At 35.3% G+C, this 21,176-nt stretch overlaps 1 long non-coding RNA gene across 1 annotated transcript; it reads right to left on the bottom strand.

The window, feature by feature from the left end:
* Positions 1 to 230: 230 nt before the first annotated feature.
* Positions 231 to 19,076, bottom strand: LOC127832406 (uncharacterized). Its single transcript, XR_008026887.1, has 5 exons — positions 19,024 to 19,076; positions 16,888 to 16,984; positions 7,185 to 7,244; positions 1,276 to 1,415; positions 231 to 266 (listed from the first exon to the last, which is right to left on the bottom strand). It is a non-coding gene; the product is annotated as an uncharacterized LOC127832406 (long non-coding RNA).
* Positions 19,077 to 21,176: the final 2,100 nt, after the last annotated feature.

Consider the following 21,176-nt stretch of genomic DNA (forward strand, 5'->3'; position numbering starts at 1 on the left):
CATTATACCCAGTTTTCTCAAAACGCGTCTCAAGTTGTCAAAATTAATAAATACAATAGGTAAAACTGCATATAATTCATTGTTGATTTTTTTGTTTAATTCAAGATGAATGTCTTATTCCAAATTCATATACTACTTTGTTCACTGGCATTTGTATATTCCCTTCTTTTTTGAAAATGGTAAGTCCCCCAGGGCTATTTATGAAGCGGGTACATTATAAAGAATACTTACATCCCGTACAGGTTTTCCATCATTACCAGGGTCTCCTTAGAAACAAAGTAACTCATCTTTAGTCACATGGAAGATCCACAAATTTCACACAAACAGGTTCGAAAATGACAGAAAGAGGCTTACCGTGAAAGTATTTTTTTTTGTACAAAATTTTATGCAAATGTTACATAATTAGTTATGTAAATGATTTTACAGTATTTCATATGAAGTAAAATGATTTATTAAAATCAATTATCTATTGATTGGTGTATTAAAATCAATAATCTATGGATCCCAAAAAAAATCCGCTATGTATCTGCTTATGATTTACAATAGTTTTCAGATTGATCTTTTTTTTTAACACTTCACTCCAACAACAAATCCAATAACTAATAATTTGAGGTGGCCAATGCATTGCAGGAATAGAGTCCGCTTAGCAACCAGGGGTGGTATTCAAGAAACATCTTAAGTCATTTCGTTAATAATTTCACTTAAGTTCAAAATTACAATGTTTTGTATTTCTTTACTAAATAAGTAAACAATTATAGAAAACAGAGAAACAACTTCATTCTTTTTCAAAATCTGTTAACTCAACGTTTACTAAATAAGGAAACACATGTGTTTTTGGTATTCCTAAAATAACATTGGCATAATGATGTTATTTAAATGTATATCTTGATGCAATCTATTGCAATATGAAATGAAACACTTAAGAAAATTCCCCAATTTAAGGATAAGAATACAAGATGCTTCTGAAATACGACCCAAGGAGGTCACTGTTTCAATCCCTTCTCTGGTAGCGTTCTTTATCCTTCCCTAAAATATACCAAGTACTGTTTCTACACAATAAACAGACTCATAACCTTTTCAATAAGCAGAGGGCTTTTGATGCAATCAACCCTAAAATAAAAAGGTTTAAACACAGACTATCACTTGTGGGTTAAAATTGATGATCTGTGGAAACTTGTAAATAACTTTTATGAATCTGCAATGCTTAACAGTAGTTTTGAGCTTCATCCTTTTGTCCCACGCTTTTATCCAAGTCACCAATCATGGCCCCCATACCTTGTCCCCTTGCTTCCAGCGCCTGTAGCAGCCCCAGGCAATCCGGGTTGACCTGTTTGTCCGGGCTCTCCTTTACAGCCAGGAGTTCCAATTCCAGGATCTACCTAACAACCTGCAAAGCCACTGACCCCTCTTGGACCCTGAAATAGCATTGTTATCTCTAAAATAGCATTTTTATCTCTCAAATAACATTTCTATCTCTAAAAAAAAACATTTTTAGCTCTTAAATACCATGTTTATCTCTAAAATAGCATTTTTATCTCTCAAATAACTTTTTTATCTTAAAAAAATCATTTTAGCCCTCAAATAACATTTTTGTCTCTAACAAGGGTGGAACGATACATTTAAATATTCAAATTACTCGAATATGGCTGTGGACGAATTGTATTCGTTAAATCGCCACCTCCCGAACCGAATATTTGACGAATACCAACAACGTGGTTTCGAGTTTGAAAGTTTTATCATCTTATCTTACCTTACAAATGAAGGTTCATACAATAAACCCCTATTTTTAAATGTTCTTCTCCTTATTCCGGCGTTTTTCATCATGTTTACCCCACCCACTATGTTACACAGTGAGATTATCAACACAAGAGGGCCAAGATGGCCCTAGTTCGCTCACCTGAGAGGAGTCGGTTCATTCAATCTTTACCAAACGTCAAACTTTACCTAGATATTGTCCAGACAAACATCCTGGTCAAGTTTCATCATTATTGAACCAAAACTCTGGCATATGGAGTGTTTTTGTTTTTGTAAGATTTGACCTGGTGACCTTTATTTTGAGTTGACCCCCCCCCCCCCCTTACCAAACATCAAACTTTGCTTACAAAAATAAATATTATGACCAAGATTCATAAAAACTGAAACAAAATTGTGACCTCTAGAGTGTTTACAAGGATTTTATATAATATAATGAACATTTGGACAATCTAAGGGCAAAAATTATGGCATTAATTATGTGATATATATAAAACCAATCTTTGTACCAAGTTTCATGATGATTGGGCAAAAATTGTGACTTCTAGTGTGTTTACAAGGTTTCTCTATAGCCAAATCTTTCTACCATACATTATAGCACATTATAGCACAAAATAAGGTTTTTATACGCATTTAAATTCACCTTGAACAATGTCTAATAAAACAAGGGCTGTTTGTAAAACATGCATGCCCCCCATATGGGCTGTCAGTTGTAGTGGCAGCCATTGTGTGAATACGTTTTTTGTCACTGTGACCTTGAACTTTGACCTAGTGACCTGAAAATCAATAGAGGTCATCTGCCAGTCATGATCAATGTCCCTATGAAGTTTCATGATCCTAGGCGTAAGCATTTTTGAGTTATCATCCGGAAACCATTTTACTGTTTCAAGTCACTGTGACCTTGACCTTTGACCTAGTGACCTGAAATTCAATAGGGGTCATCTGCCAGTTATGATCAATGTACCTATAAAATTTCATGATCCTTGGCCTAAGCGTTCTTGAGTTATCCTGGGCGTAAGTATTGTTGAGTTATCATCCGGGAACCATTTTATTGTTTCAAGTCACTGTGACCTTGACCTTTGACCTATTGACCTGAAAATCAATAGGGGTCATCTGCCAGTCATGATCAATGTTTCTATGAAGTTTCATGATCCTAGGCGTAAGCATTTTTGGTTATCATCCGGAAACCATTTTACTGTTTCAAGTCACTGTAACCTTGACCTTTGACCTAGTGACCTGAAATTCAATAGGGGTCATCTGCCAGTTATGATCAATGTACCTATAAAATTTCATGATCCTAGGCGTAAGTATTGTTGAGTTATCATCCGGGAACCATTTTACTATTTCGAGTCAGTGACCTTGACCAGGGGTTTTTCTGCCTGCTTTGGGAAAAGGAGTCTGACCAAATTGGGAATTTTTTATCGACAAAATTGCCCATTTTGGGAATTTTTGTTTCGTGAAACGGCTCATTTTGGGGAAAAAAATTGAATTAATCATGCTTAAATAAGTCTGTGGTTTAACAATTTTCTTTATATAAACACATGCAAAACAAACACTGCCCAAACACAAGTTACAGCAACATTTTTGGCCGAGCTAAAATAGAGCCATGGGTATTTCATTTCATACTTTAATGTATTAAATGACGATTGAACTACAACTTTCTTACAAGGCTCTGAGCATTCAGTTGCCGATTTTGTTATTGACGGCCCTGGCATTACTTCTGTTGCTGTTACATTTTGCTGCGTATCGTCCGAGCTTGTCTGTTCAGGGTTACTCGTGGCATTAATTTCGGAAAATTCTGAGCGTTTCGAAAACATCGATTATAACGTTACACATCCTTTAGCATCTATTTTTTGTTTTTTTAAATGTAATATTTACTATTGTGCGAAGCCATGATTGAAAATAAGCGTCTACAGATATGGTATAGAATGTGTATTGTGCGGCTCTATATACTCTTGTATAATGCGGAACAGTTCGAACGTCATCGCTGAGAGTAAATGCATCCGGCAAATACACCAAAAATTCTGTGTCACTAAAGGCTTTATTACGTCGCGAATGAAGGGAAGCCACTCTTTCGATATAAATTATGTTTACTTTTTACGATTTTGGAAGATTTTATTTTTTGGAATTGGGAAAAATGCAATCAAAATTTGATTGGGAACGGGTCCGTTTGCTTTGGGAATGCCTCCGTTTCCTGGAGGCACAGACAGTGCTGAAAAACCCCTGTTGGCCTTTTACCAAGTGACCTGAAAATCAATAGGGGTCATCTGCCAGTCATGCTCAATGTACATATGAAGTTTTTTTAACCTAGGCGTAAGCGTTCTTGAGTTATCATCCTGAAAACATCTGTTGGGGACGGAGACCCCACGACACCAGTATATAATATAATCTGCAATTGTGGTCCTAAACTGCATCCAAGAACGAGTCACTGTGACCTTGACCTTTGACCTAGTGACCTCAAAATCAATAGGGGTCATCTGCCAGTTATGATCAATGTACCTATGAAGTTTCACGATCCTAGGCGTAAGCGTTCTTGAGTTATCATCCGGAAACCATCTGGTGGGGACGGAGACCCCACGACACCAGTACATAATATAATCTGCAAATGTGGTCCTAAACTGCATCCAAGAACGAGTCACTGTGACCTTGACCTTTGACCTAGTGACCTCAAAATCAATAGGGGTCATCTGCCAGTCATGATCAATGTACCTATGAAGTTTCATGATCCTAGGCGTAAGCGTTCTTGAGTTATCATCCGAAAACCATCTGGTGGACGGACGGACATACAGACGGACATACGTACGGACCGACATGTGCAAAACAATATACCCCCTCTTCTTCAAAGGGGGGCATAAATATTAACGCTACAAATCGGTGTAAAGTACTAACATGTAAACCTAGATTCTAAAACTCCAAACGTTCGGAGCGTTATGAACCCGCGCTACTTTGGTACAAATTCATTCCTTACTTACTTTCATTTTAAAAACAAATTTTTTTCTATCGTATACAGAATTTTATTCTTCTAAGCAAGATGTAGTTTTAAAAACTGAACTCAAAATATAAACACTACAAATCTGTATAAAGTACGACCATGTTTACCGTAAATCTAGATTCTAAAACAGTATGATATTTGCAAAAGTTAAAGTTATAACTTGCCGGGCTGCCCAAATTAGAAGAAAAACTTCATATATATTTATATATCTGAAAACTACAAAACGTAGGCTTTCTAATGATATATAATTTGTCAAAATCGGCTGAGAAATTAAAGTCAAATTAGAAAAAAGACGTTAGTGGGTACATCAAAATGTATAACCTCGGCGCTTCGATGTACGCTAATCGATAGCTACTGGTCACGTGACAAAGTATCGACAGGGTTAAACGCGCTTGGGTAAAACATAAAAAGTTTATTTCTCGTGTTTAAATCGCTATAAATCTATTAATAACAACCGAAATATACTAAAAGATTTGTGTTTTTTAAAGAGAAATTAATAAGCAACAAGATAAAGTATAAACCAATAAAATCAGATGATTAGTTATTGCATAAAATTGAATTTACTACAGTAAGGGTCAAATACTCTATTCAACTCCTGTCAATATACGCTCTGGCCTACACCACTTCAAGTTAACACAGAGATCGTGAGTGTTACTGCTTACATTGCCTACACCATCAAGTTAACACAGAGATCGTGCGTGTTACTGCTTACATTGTCTACATCATCAAGTTAACACAGAGATCATGCGTGTTACTGCTAACATTGCCTACACCATCAAGTTTACACAGAGATTGTGAGTGTTACTGCTTACATTGCCTACACCATCAAGTTTACACAGAGATTGTGAGTGTTACTGCTTACATTGTCTACATCATCAAGTTAACACAGAGATTGTGCGTGGTACTGCTTACATTGTCTACATCATCAAGTTTACACAGAGATTGTGAGTGTTACTGCTTACATTGCCTACACCATCAAGTTAACACAGAGATTGTGAGTGTTACTGCTTACATTGCCTACACCATCAAGTTTACACAGAGATTGTGAGTGTTACTGCTTACATTGTCTACATCATCAAGTTTACACAGAGATCGTGCGTGTTACTGCTTACATTGCCTACACCATCAAGTTTACACAGAGATTGTGAGTGTTCCTGCTTACATTGCCTACATCATCAAGTTTACACAGAGATTGTGAGTGTTACTGCTTACATTGTCTACATCATCAAGTTTACACAGAGATCGTGAGTGTTACTGCTTACATTGCCTACATCATCAAGTTAACACAGAGATTGTGCGTGTTACTGCTTACATTGTCAAAGGAAACTAGAGCTTTGTCACAGACTTGACTAATTCCCCCACATGCTGCATTGACACATAATATTCAGGGCTTCCCCTGGCTCAAAAATTTCTTTAGCCAAATTCACTTTGTTTTGGCAAAATTCTTCTATTTTTGGCTATTTTTAAGTTTTAATGAAGAAAAAGTTGTAGCCAAATAGAATTTTCTTTAGCCAAATAGTTAAATTTGTAGCCATTGGCTAATTTGGCGAATGGCAGAGTAAGCCCTGATATTTTGCATGTCGTCTTTACAAAAAAACAGCGGACACCATGCTCAATTTTTAAAACGCACTAAGTGACCCCTTGACCTAGTTTTTGACCCAGAAAGGCCCATGTTCTAACTTGGCCTTAAGATCATCTCCATAAAACTTCTGACCAAGTTTGGTGAAGATCGGATGTAAACTACATGAATTAGAGAGCGGACACCATGCTGAATGTTAAAAAACGCACTAAGTGACCCCGTGACCTAGTTTTTGGCCTGGAATGGCCCATGTTCAAACTTGTCCTTGAGATCATTTAGATAAAACTTGTGACCAAGTTTGGTGAGGATTGGATGAAAACTACTTGAATTAGAGAGCGGACAACATGGTGAGGTTTAAAATGCACTAAGATACCCCGTGCCCTAGTTTTTGACCCGGCATGACCCATATTCTATCTTGACCTAGACATCATCTAGATACAACTTCTGACCAAGTTAGGTGAAGATTGGATGAAAACCACTTGAATTAGAGAGCGGACAAAATTGTGATGTTTAAAATGCCCTAAGTGACCCCGTGACCTTATTTTTGACCCGGCATGACCCATATTCATACTTGCCCTAGACATTATCAAGATACAACTTCTGACCAATTTTGGTGAAGATTGGATAAAAACTACTTGAATTAGAGAGCGGACAACATGGTGAGGTTTAAAACACACTAAGTGACCCCGTGACCTAGTTTTTGACCCGGCATGGCCCATGTTCGAACTTGACCTACACATCATCTAGTTAAAACTCTGACCAACTCCTCATGATCCTGCTAAGCTCAGGAGTAAAATATTATTTGTTGACATATAGTTTATTTAAAATTACGAACATGGTTAAAGGTTCAATTAAATATACTTGTCCACTGGTGCACCTCTATCCTTTTGCCCAGTGGCCCCAGGATCTTACGCAAATCTTCTGAAATGAGATCACGAGTTATATTTATATAAATGTCATTTAAGTTGTTACATACATGCAATTGGCAGTTGAGGGTTAGATAATATAAATCATATAAGCAGTTTAGGGCTACAGTATATGAACAAGAAAATGATTCCGCCATGAAACCAGGCTTTCAGCGTTTCAGTTATTAAATTAAATAATTGCGTTATCTCAAGTGTGGTCTGTATGCAAGCTCCCTACACATACAATCTCAGCACAATTCATCCATATAAACTAAAGATATTGAGTGGTCCCAAAGTTAATCACAAGCTAGGTATAATAATCTACCAACATACATTTTACCAACATAATTTGGCTAAGGTGCACAGGGGCACAGTATATAAATATAAGAGGTAGTTTTGGTAGTTCAGGGGTACTGTACATTAATATTGTAGACAGTTTGAGGGTACAGTATATAAATATCATATGCAGTTGAGGGGTACATAATACAACAAGGGCTGTTTGTAAAACACGCATGCCCCCCAAATTGGCTCTCAGTTGTAGTGGCAGCCTTTGTGTGAATACATTAGAGTATGATTGGCAATTAATTCCTGGTCCCACGCTTAAGCGTTCTTGAGTTATCATTCGGAAACCATTTTACTGTTTCAAGTCACGGTGACCTTGAACTTTGACCTAGTGACCTAAAAGTGAATAGTGGTCATCTGCCGTGCATGACCAATGTCCCTATGGACTTTTCTGATCCCAGGCTTATGCGTTCTTGAGGTATCATCCGGAAACCATTTTACTGCTTCGAGTCAATGTGACTTTGAACTTTGACCTGCCAGTCATGATTAATGAACCTATGAACTTTCCTGATCCCAGGCCTAAGCATTCTTGAGGTATCATCCGGAAACCATTTGGTGGACGGACCGAACGACGGACTGACCGACATGTGCAAAACCATATGCCCCCTCTTCTTCGAAGGGGGCATAAATATTATAGGCTGTTGAGGAGTAAAATTAATAAATATCATATGCCACTGTCATTTTTATGTCTTGAAATAACTCCCCCTTGCCCACAACGCATTTGCCGCTCGACAAAGGGCAATCAAAAGGAGTAAAGACACAGACAAAAGTAAAGCATGACATGAAAAAGGAAAATAATCAGACAATTGTGCAAGGAAAAGTTATGGCATTGTGTACACAGGGCCCTCAATCTGTCAAATCCACGGCCGAAATTTGGCCGCATTCCCCCCTGAAAAGTATATTTTTTCCCCTTTTGGGGGGGAAAATTCCCCCTAAAAAAAATTAAAAAAATATTTTTTTATTTTTTATAGATAGATGTGTCTCATGATTATTATATCTCAATTCTATTTTAATTTAATTTTGTCAAACATACTAAATTATGAACAAGAGGGCCAAGATGGCCCTAGTTCGCTCACTTGAGAGGAGTCGGTTCATTCAATCTTTACCAAATGTCAAACTTGACCTAGATATTGTCCAGATAAACATCCTGGTCAAGTTTCATCATTATTTCATGTGCGAGTCATGATCAATGTACCTATGAAGTTTCATGATCCTAGGCGTAAGCATTTATGAGTTATCATCCGGAAACCATTTTAATGTTTCAAGTCACTGTGACCTTGACCTTTGACCTAGTGACCTGAAATTCAATAGGGGTCATCTGCCAGTTATGATCAATGTACCTATAAAATTTCATGATCCTAGGCGTAAGTATTGTTGAGTTATCATCCGGGAACAATTTTACAATTTGAAGTAAGTGACCTTGACCTTTGACCTAGTGACCTGAAAATCAATAGGGGTCATCTGCGAGTCATGATCAATATACCTATGACATTTTATGAACCTAGGCATAAGTGTTCTTGAGTTATCATCCAGAAACCATTTTACTATTTCAGGCCACCGTGACCTTGACCTTTGACCTAGTGACCTGAAAATCAATAGGGGTCATCCACGAGTCATGATCAATGTACCTATGAAGTTTCATGATCCTAGGCATAAGCGTTCTTGAGTTATCATCTGGAAACCATTTTACTATTTCGGGTCACCATGACCTTAACCTTTGACCTAGTAACCTGAAAATCTATAGGGGTCATCTACGAGTCATGATCAATGTACCTATGAAGTTTCATGATCCTAAGCCTAAGCCTTCTTGAGTTATCATCCGGAAACCATTTTACTATTTCGGGTCATCGTGACCTTGACCTTTGACCTAGTGACCTGAAAATCAATAGGGGTCATCTACGAGTTATGATCAATGTACCTATGAAGTTTCATGATCCTAAGCCTAAGCGTCTTTGAGTTATCATCCAGACACCATTTTACTATTTCCGGTCATTGTGACCTTGATTTTTTACCTAGTGACCTGAAAATCAAGTTTATTTTAGGGGTTATCTGCAAGTCATGATCAATATATCTATGAAGTTTCATGATCCTAGGCATAAGTGTTCTTGAGTTATCATCCGGAAACCATTTAACTGCTTTGGGTCACTGTGACCTTGACCTTTGACCTAGTGACCTGAAAATCAATAGGGGTCATCTGCGAGTCATGATCAATGTATCTATAAAGTTTCAGGATCCTAGGCCTAAGCGTACTTGAGTTATCATCCAGAAACCATTTTACTATTTCGGGTCATCGTGACCTTGATTTTTGACCTAGTAACCTGAAAATCCATAGGGGTTATCTGCGAGACATGATCAATGTATCTATGAAGTTTCATGATTCTAGGCATAAGCGTTCTTGAGTTATCATCCGGAAACCATTTACTGCTTTGGGTCACCGTGACCTTGACCTTTGACCTAGTGACCTTAAAATCAATAGGGGTCATCTGCAAGTCATGATCAATGTATCTATAAAGTTTCATGATCCTAGGCATAAGTGTTCTTGAGTTATCATCCGGAAACCATTTTACTATTTCAGGTCATCGTGACCTTGACATTTGACCTAGTGACCTGAAAATCAATAGGGGTCATCTGCGAGTCATGATCAATGTACCTATGAAGTTTCATGATCCTTGGCATAAGCGCTCTTGAGTTATCATCCGGAAACCATCTGGTGGACTGACAGACCGACATGAGCAAAACAATATACCCCCTCTTCTTCGAAAGGGGGGGGGGCATAATGAGAAAACTGCCCCCCTCCCAGCAGCCATGTTATTCAACTGACCGGAACCATTTTTTAACTCAACTCTCGTATCAAGGAAACAAATGTTCTGAGCAAATTTCATGAAAATTGGGCCAAAAATGTGACTTCAACTGTGTTCACATGTTTTCACTGTATACATATAGAGAATAATGCCCCGCCCACTGGCTGCCATGTTTTTTTCACCGATCCTGACCATTTTCAAACTCGTCTGACATATCAATAAAAGCAATGTTTTGACCAACTTTCATGATGATTGGGCAAAAATTGTGACTTCTAGAGTGTTTACAAGGTTTCTCTATAGCCAAATAGGGAAAACTGCCACTATATGCATATAGAGAAAAATGCCCTGCCCACTGGCGGCCATGTTTTTTCACCTATCTTGACCATTTTTGAACTCGTCCGAGACATCAATTGAACCAATATTTTGACCAACTTTCATGATGATTGGGCAAAAATTGTGACTTCTAGAGTGTTTACAAGGTTTCTCTACAGCCAAATAAGGAAAACTGCCCCACCCACTGGTGGCCATGTTTTTCAATGGAACCACTTTTGAACTCAACCAAGATATCATTAAGACAAACATTTTGACAAAGTAACATAAAGATTGGGCATGAAATGTGACTTCTACAGTGTTTACAAGGTTTTTCTTTTTTTGACCTAGTGACCTAGTTTTTGACCTTGCACAACCCAGTTTCAAACTCGGCCGAGATTTCATTGGGACAAAGCTTCTGACCAAGTTTCATGAAGACGGGACAAGAAATGTGGCCTCTATAGTGTTTGCGAGCAAATGTTAACGGACGGACATACGACAGACAAAGACCGGTCACAAAAGCTCACCTGAGCAATCAGGTGAGCTAAAAAGAATTCAGTACAATCCTGAGCAATCAGGTGAGCTAAAAAGAATTCAGTACAATCCTCCTAATAAACAGTAGATCCCTGTCCTAGTTTAACTTCAGTTATTTCCTACAGTGTCCCTTTTGAACAAATTATTACAAAAATACACACTACTAGAGATTCAATCATTTTTTACGAAGATGCACATAAAAATACACTTGTACAGAAAGATGTTTTTTGCAAATAAGAAGATACACTTATATGCTCAAAAAATTCACTTCATTAAAAAACACGCTTTTTGCATAAAAAGACTTTGTCTAAACACTATTAAAAAACTTTGTTTGCAAAAAATGCACTTGTACAGAAAGCGTATTTTTGGGCAAATAAGAAGAAACACGCTTTCGCGCACTTACTCATGAAAAAAATGCAGAATAAATACTCTTTTCGTTAAAAATGCAGAAAAAAATACACTTTTTGAAGCGTATTTTTGTAAAAAGCGTATTTTATATTGGGAAGGGAAATATAAGAAACAACCACCACCAACATCATTATCAGAAAATAACTTGGTCTTGCACTTCTCACAGGCAATAACTATCAGCTGATAAAGCCAATTATAAGACACAACCACAACAACCAACACCACTTTTTAAGACAATTGCTTGGTCTTGCATTTCTCACAGGCAATTTGTATCAGCTGGTCAAGCCAAATATAAGACACAACCACCAACATCAATATGTCAGACAAATAATTGGTCTTGCACTTCTCACAGGCAATTCCTATCAGCTGGTCCAGCCAGTAACTTAGTCATAATCGTGTGAATAACGCAATGACAAACCTTAAAACACTGAAATCGCTTCTTTCAAAAAATACTTCGGTATAATCTACCAGTGTAATATGGGGAGAGATTTCGCCAGCTGCGGATTTTTCGGACCGCTTATGACCAGGGATCATATTTTCCCGCAATATCAATCGGTCTGGATATAAATGGGGAAAAAGTATCCGAAAATTTATGTCCGAAATCATGACAAATTACGTCAAAATATAAACCATTGATTCTGCCATTCATGAAGGTGGTATAATAAACGTACAAGTAAAATTCCCTTAAGCATTTTTTTTTAATCAGAACATTCGAGTTTTCTCAACTGGTTTTATCATTTGCTATTTCATTGATGTTTCGTGTGCTGTTTTATCAGACTTTTTTTTCATTGTTGTCAATTTTATTAATCCGTGTAAGTCTATACCGATGTTTTAAATCGTTGTCGACTCGATAATAGCTTACAAACATGCACTGAACCAAACAAATGTCTGTGCATAGGTTTGCTACTGACAATAATAAACCAAATAATTAAGAAAATATTTGTGTACGTAATAGTTTGTTGTCAAATAACACACGGCCAATAGTTTTGATGCGTAGGGATTAAATCATGAGAGCGAAGCATTTGAAACCACGCATCTAATTTTCCGCTCGTGAGTTATTCAACAACAAACTATAAAATTCACGAATTATATCGATTCCAACACGGTTTTACTAAAGATTTATACAATTTATATTATTTTTCTTGTGTACTATTTTATGTGAAGTTCCGCCCATAAAAATAACTTTCGGCTGTTCTGTCGATCAGATCCGCGACTTTCATTCATAATTATATTACCGGATTATTACGCTGGTGGAAAATGTATCGGCATGTTTTGTTTAGTTACAGTGCGTGCTTTCAGACGCGTCTTTTCGGATGCGACTTTAATCCGCTGTTCACAAGTTTTTTATTCTTGGTCTGACGTGCAATAAACCGGTCATGACCGGTTAAGAGACTGCAGCGAATGATTTATCCACGGACTCTAGATGAGGTCAATATACGCTCCGTGGTTTATCACACCTAATCGAGATAAGAATGTCATTAGGGTGTGTTAGCATGTACACTGTGTAATCGATTTCATGACATGGGAATTTTAGCAAACAAAATCGGACCGACTGTTTGGGATTTTCAATCGGTCTTTCATGACCCCAATCGGTCTAGGACCGACAAAACCGAAAAAAATATGATCCCTGCTTATGACATATGGTATAATGCCTGCAGAATCGGTCATACCCCCTACCCCATTTTTTAAAAAGAATTTTACGCCAATCGCCCGGACAACCCGATCCGCAAAAATCTGCGGATCAGTGGAAAAATTCCACTCATGTTAGTATTGCACTTCTCACTGGCAATAAGAATTAGCTGATTAGGCCAAACATTATATAAGACACAACCACCATCAATTTTATTTTTTAGTACAAATGATTGTTTTTGCAGTTCTCACCGGCAATAAGTTTTAGCTGGTTAAGCCAAATATCAGTCACAACCACCACCAATATCATTTTTTCAGAGTGAGACAATTACTTGGTATTGCACTTCTCGGGGCAATTATTATCAGCGGGTTATGCCAGTCAGTAAGTTGTTTTTGCAAATATAAAAGGCAAAAATTTTTTGGCAAGCCATGAGAAATATAAAACATCACTAACAAATTACCAACATGATTATTTCAGTCAATAAGTGTAATTTATTATTATAAATGTATAACTATCCATAAACAGTTCAGGACATCATCACAATTATCATGTGGATCTATATTTTGGAAAAATAAAAAATGGGAAAAAGCTATGAATAGCCATTAAAAATATTAAATATTTCCTACACCAGCACAATCATTTTGGTGAATCACTTGACGAATGGAGAAATAACTGTAAATGTGTAACACAATGAACCAAGATTCACTTTCTTGGTTCCCATATCTTAAGTAATTTAGGCAGGATTTTTTTTAATTAATTCACCATGATAACAAATAATTATATTTAAATCTTAACACTTACAGATACTTAATACCTTAAGATTTAACTATATTCTCTATATATAAGTGTATACAGAATTTGTTACATCTTCATGTTTTAAGTGTACTTGTGGTAACACTTCAGTATAAACATACTCATAAAAAATTTGGTCCGTTTTAAGCACAATTTTTTTAATCAGTGACAGTTTTAAACTGTGAGCCCGTTTTTTTCTCTGGGCCATTTTCATTTTAACCAATTATAACTTTAACCAATAATGTCTGGAAGTAACAACAGTCTGAACAGTAGTCGTTTCCACTCTTTATGTAAAAAGTCATTTTGTACTTTTAATATTAACAAAACTTCTAAAAATTCAAATAAATTAATTACTAATTGTATTGGACATCGATCTTTAGGTTTCCACGTCAGCGGCTTTGTATGTATTATGGGGGGTAATCAGAGAAATGCAAGACTATTCACGGTCTTGCAAATCTCATGCTACACCGGTATTCTTCAATATCAATTGATTGTTGGTGTTAAATGTATATGTCCAAAAATGATGGAGAACATAATGAAATCTACTAAAAATCCATCTTGAAATGAAATTTCTCAATAAATTTTTTTACTTTTTCAAAAAATTATTAGATATTTTGAGGGTATCATCGTGTAGGGTATTTTCGATATACTGGTATTTGTGATGATCGCACGTTTGCTGGTGTAAACACGTGTGTTGCGCATGCTTGGCGCAAGTCACATATTATTTCATTTGCATACACTCAGTTCATTCAACAGATGACCTAATTAAAGTGATACATGCATTGGCAATAGGAACAATAAATAAACAGACTCATATTGGTACAAAATAGTTTTCATCCATTTAATTTAACCATCAAATATTCCTAATCATCATTTAAAGCCACACACCTTATTTGGCATAGTTAATGTAAGTATAAATAAGAAACATATGTTATCTATGCCAATTAGAATATATCTGGTGGTTACAATGTTGAAATCCGTCTTTTTTGCACTTTAAAATAATTACGTTTGTCGAAATGGATGTATACGTCTAGAAATCCTACTTCACGCTTTAAAAGCGGTACCGTTTGAAAAATAATAAATTACTTGCTAACTAGGCTATAGATTTAATTTTATCTATGCCAATTAGAATATATCTGGTAGTTACAAGGTAGAAATCCGTCTTTTTTGCGCTTTAAAACTTAAAAACAATCACGTTTATCGAAATGAATGGACGTACACTTCTAGGAATCCTTTTGGTTTAAAAAGCGGTACCGTTTGTAAAATAATAAATATCTTGCTAATTAGAATATAGATTTAATGACAATTTTGCAAACTTTCAAATTTCATCTATATGTTTTGATTAACATGTATTTCATTTCAAAGTCAGAGGCAAGGTGTGGCTTTAACATTTTAATATTTTTTTATTTAATCCAAATGTTGTCATTTCGTCTGTTTTATACACAGAACATACCAGAAAAGTCAGGCTTGCTTTTTTGTATAAATATACAGTACAGTCAATCTTGTATTTAGAGACCACTAAAGGGAGTAACCAAAAGTGGTCTCTTAATAAAATGGTCTTTAAATTAAAAAAAGGCCATTTGGGATGAATGCGGACCTTTGATTTTAAATCCAGATATCGGATTATCTCCTTTTGACACAGCGATTTCTGCTTTTGTAATCAAATGAATCTAAATATAAATTAAATGAATAAAACAATTTTTTACTTAAAATAAGTTGTATTTGTTCTCTCTAATTCTAAATACAACGTAAACGGTTTGCATGGAGAATGGGTTTTTCCAACGTCACTCCAAACTCATTCGCGATTAAATGTATGTGCACTTTTACTCTTCGACAATTCCAATATCCGAATTTTCTCATTTAACGTTAATACGTCCCGTTTTGACATTTTAATTTCTGCATGTAAGCTTCTATATATTTGACTTGATTATGGTACATAGGGAAATAAATAAAACACCTTGATTTAAAAATAAATAAACACGCCTGATTGGAAAATTTGCTAACACAAACTAATTAGCATAATAACAACTACATTTTTCAATGAACAGATTTCGCTACATGTTACCGATTAATAGTTTATTTTTTACACCTCTCGAGAACACTGTGAAAATATTTGCAGCGTTGGCTCATTGTTTCTGCAATTAAATCTGCGATCAAATTTGTCACTTAACATCCCAGATAGTAAACTCTTTAACCCGTAGACTGTTGGCAATACCTCACTGTATTATTCAACACCAAAAATTGATGCGCAGTCAGCATTAACACCGGTCAGAACCGGTCATCGAGACAAAGGAAATGGCTGGTGTGAAATTAAAACAAAGATGAGATCGTTCATGTTATCGCGGGTTAGATAAACAATCAACACTGATTTGTTCTTGAACGGTCAACAGATTTACCACTTTTACCTTAAAGCGGTCGCTTAATTCTAGACTCGGGCATCAAAATACACTAAAATCGGCAGTCGCTGGTCGCGTAAGACAAAAGTCGCTTAATACAATATGAAAATATAGTTGAAACGCTCGGGCGGGATTTAAAGTGGTCGCATAAGACAAAAGTCGCTTAACTCAAGTGGTAGCAAGCACAAAATTGACTGTAAACATTGAAACACGTCAACAAAAACATGAATCGACTTAACAATGATAGGCTTTTTGTATTCAATTCATAGAAAACTATAAATCTTAACATAAATAAAAGTATTTTGCAAAAAAACGTTTAACCTATCCGTTACTCACTAAAATCCGCTATACACCAATCGACTGTATGCATGGTGTTTAGCGCGAATGCTTATTCTTTTAGTCTTTAGTATCGCTAATGCAAATTTACACTACAGACATAAAACTAACCTTTACCCGCATATTAGGAAGCACCTATTATCATCTATGAAAGGATTTTTATCAGGCACATAACAGTTCTTACAACTATAACTTGTTGCAGCCTCGGCTTGTAAAATGGGTTATGGAGGTTTCGGTAAATGACAAGTTCGGTAAATTGATTTATATAGTAAAAGCCGTGGAGGTTTCGGTAAATTGATTTTATAGAGGAGGTATACCTATAACGAGGTGTTAATGACACATATTATCGGCTTACAATAACATTAGGGGCATTTATTTGCAAACTGTGGATTAATTGTGATGTACATTAATTGAGTTGTTTGGCACTAATTAAATTATCTGTTTAAATGTACGGACTTGATTTTATCAAATTAGAGATGTTTGCAAAGTGTTATTATTAATTATCCAGGCTTGCAACCTATTAATATTCTAATCGATGGAGGTAAAAAAAAAAAAAAAAAAAAAATATTAAAAGTTTATCTTTAGGTCATGATCGTTTTGTATTTTATATATGTTTTTAAACAATTAGTTGATAAAAACGCACGAACAACGACTTGGAAGGTAACTATAATACAATTAGCATTATTAATTTATAAGTAAGAAACAATTCACAGTTTCACATTGGATATTATTCGTATATTAATATTATACTTTCATAGTATACAAAATCGGTAGTAAGCATTTGTTTCATACGACTGTTATTAAAAACTGATAAAAAATGACATAATCATGTTATTAAGTACAAACATATGTTTTTATTATAATTACAGGATGGCATAGACGCATCAACGCACGAGCGTGTTCAGCCAACCTTGGTCTTTACAAGTTGGCCAACCTTCTCAGAGAGGAATCTGAGACAGTTGATCTACATATACGGCTGGTGAGCCAGCACCTTCTCACGAAGATCAGACGGAAGAAGTATGTTACGATACACGGCAGACTACATCAAGCATGGGATGACTACGAAGAGGAGAAGCTGACAACCACTGAACTTCTGAGGATCATCAGCCACATCAATGCCCTGGGACCATCCACAGCGGTCCACCACATGCTCGACGACGACGAGTCTTGAACGATGAACGACTGATATGGTTGAAATGTAACATTAAATTGAACAGTATCGTACATGTATCTCATTTGTATTAGAAATGTAATTAAATTAAATCAGCATGCGGAAAATCTGAATGATAATAATGTGTCGTATTAATATTGTAGTGTGTCAAAAATGTATGTTATTAATATGTGATTACTCCCTCATTTTTTTAAATGACATGAAATATTTCAATATATATATTGTATCCATGTTTTACTTGTTGCTTATTTATAATATATGGCAAATAAAACGGATTACAAAGTAAATCAGTTATTATTTTTTTATTGAACCGATTTGTTTAGGCAAAAAATGATATCAGTTATTTTGGCCGTAAAACCCATTGTTCCAGTACAGTAGCCTGGTGCCTGTGTATTAAGTTGATAAGATAATGATCATCACAGCAGCTTGCTATTACACAGTGTATTCATTCTGCTGGCGTTGTGTTAGATGTCATTTTTATCAGTTTTTAATTATGTGTATCTCTTCGCTTAACTCATTTATTACTTTTTATTAATTACGTACACGTATTAAATTTTATATATTGTTTTTTCTTGTGTTTTTCTCAACCAGAAAGAAATAATAAAACATATAAATAAATATAAAATTCAACATGAAATCATTTTTATTCAATCATATTTTACAAGAAACTTTTAAAAATAGCATTAAACTTAATTGAAGAGCTTACATTGATTCCGCCATAAATCATTACTTCTTATTACTATTATGTTACTATTATGTTATTTAAATAAAAGCACCAATTAAAAAAAAACAGTATTGCGTTATTTAAATCGTAAAATTAACCAAAAATTTCCTAACAGAATTCGTTTTTCAGAGGTAGCTCATTCATTTCCCTTAATTCTTTACCTTAGGCATAGCATTAATTACTCAACTCAAAATTAATCCACAGTTTGCAAATAAATGCCCCTAATGTTATTGTAAGCCGCTAATAGGTGTCATTAACACCTCGTTGTAGGTATACCTCTTCTATAAAATCAATTTACCGAAACCTCCACGGCTTTTACTATATAAATCAATTTACCGAACTTGTCATTTACCGAATTCTCCAGCACCCTGTAAAATTAATGTCGACAGTAAACGCGGTAATAAGTGGCCAAGTTATGAAAAAGGGCAGCAACTTTTGTGTACTTATGGTTAAACAACACTAATACTATTGAGGCATTGCACATTTCATGCAGGGTTACAACATACTTTACAAGATAAGTATTGATGAAAAGCATCAAAGGGCGTCGGGATTTTCAGTGTAAAAGGCACTCAATGAAGTGACATGGAATGATTTTTTTCTTCTGTAAATATTAATATATTGGTCGATTATTTTAAACAAAATAGAAAAAGATACTGGTAGATCTATATATCTATGATTTTGTGTTATAACCCCCAAATATTTCATAGTTCATTTTATTTACATTGGTTTCCTGTTTTACTGGCATCCGTGTGCAGTTTTTCATTAATTGAACAGATCTGTGTAGGTTTTAAAAAATCTGCTTCATCTTGTAAGCGTAATTTCATATTTTTCTCAACTTCAAGGGGAGATGATTCTGAACTTATTCTTACGTTGCTCATTTACGATAGGGGTTGAGTACTCATTGATATGAAAACACTGTTAAAGTTTTAATGTGTTTACGAACCCCCCCCCCCCACCCTCTCACACATATATTGCATGGGCATAATAAAAACAAAAAATGGTTACAATTAAACAGTATATTTATTTAAACTTAAATGTCTATATCAAAACAAACAGTTAACATAGGACACAAATAAAATAATTTGATTCTACTAGGGCTCGAACCTTGGGCCTCTCACAATTGAAGCGAGCGTGTAACCACAACACTACGGAACCGCTTGAATGATCACCTTCTAACTAAGATATTAATAAGCTATTAATAGTCGGTTTAAATGTAAACCCGGAAGTTTAAACGCTGGATAGTGAGCGGGGTTAAAGGTCCATACCAACTGGGAAGATACGGGTCAGGCCTGCGGCCTTCTATATGTGGTTCTTAAAAAAAACCTGTAGGAGGACTTGATAGTAATGAGACTGGGGTGCTGTGATGGTGCTCCTCATTGATAAGCGGCTGCTTCTTTTATCAAGACTTGTTATTACAATTAATAATGTTCGAATATATGCTTTAAACTTAAAGCGAGATTAAACTATTTTTATATGTGTTAAATTGTAATATATTGATAAAATATGTTACAATAACACAAAATAGGAGAGACATATTATACATTAAAGACGAATTTCATAAAATGCAGCAAAGACAAATTAGCGTCCCGAGCCGATGGTGACGAACATATTTTCCTAATAACCGAAGCATTCGTCTTTTTATTAGGACCAGAGTTATTGTTCGTTTGTTCGTGTGTTGTTTGAATATATATCGTTGCAGGAATTTAAAATGAACCGTTAAACTTAGTTTAGATTCACATCGTACATGCATGATATACATGCTGGCATATTCGACTGTACAGCCGTTTTCGATTTCAGAATTAAATATCTCGCTTATTTCGCATTTTTCGACACATGTTCTTCTGAACTTTTATTTATATTATACAGTAGTTTTCAGACTATACTTACGAGGTCAATATAAAAAACGGGGTCTGTATACAACCCCGCGTTATGGGCACCTTTAATTACTATGAGGGAGGTGTATGGGAGGTAATGCAACAAATTTCACAATGAGGTCTTAAATCGAAAACCACAATCACGTCTGAAATTGTAATTTTATATACCTCGCAATTAATGTCGCTATATATTTCCTTGTATAAGACGTTAAATAAATGATGTATTTATACATAATTATATATAAGTTACCACTATATACCTTAATTCGTGTATATATCGGATAAAAAAGGGTATGGAGATACATGTGTTTAAAGTGGGAACCCCATGACCTATTTCTAAATCAGAGACCCCGGAACTAGCCAAATGTGTGAATATATATATATATATATATATATATATATATATATATATATATATATATATATATATATATATATATATATATATTTATTTATTTATTTATTTATTTTTATTTTATTTTTATATTTAACCTATTATTAAAAAGTTTATGATAACGACAAAAACAGTGTCGGTCTGCTTAGTAAATCAAAACTTATATGTACAACACTTTCAGTGATCATTAAAAAATATTAGTATTAACAATGCCGTCTAACCAAAGATATATTAGTA

Source organism: Dreissena polymorpha, chromosome 5, assembly GCF_020536995.1.
Source record: "Dreissena polymorpha isolate Duluth1 chromosome 5, UMN_Dpol_1.0, whole genome shotgun sequence".
Taxonomy (NCBI): domain Eukaryota; kingdom Metazoa; phylum Mollusca; class Bivalvia; order Myida; family Dreissenidae; genus Dreissena; species Dreissena polymorpha.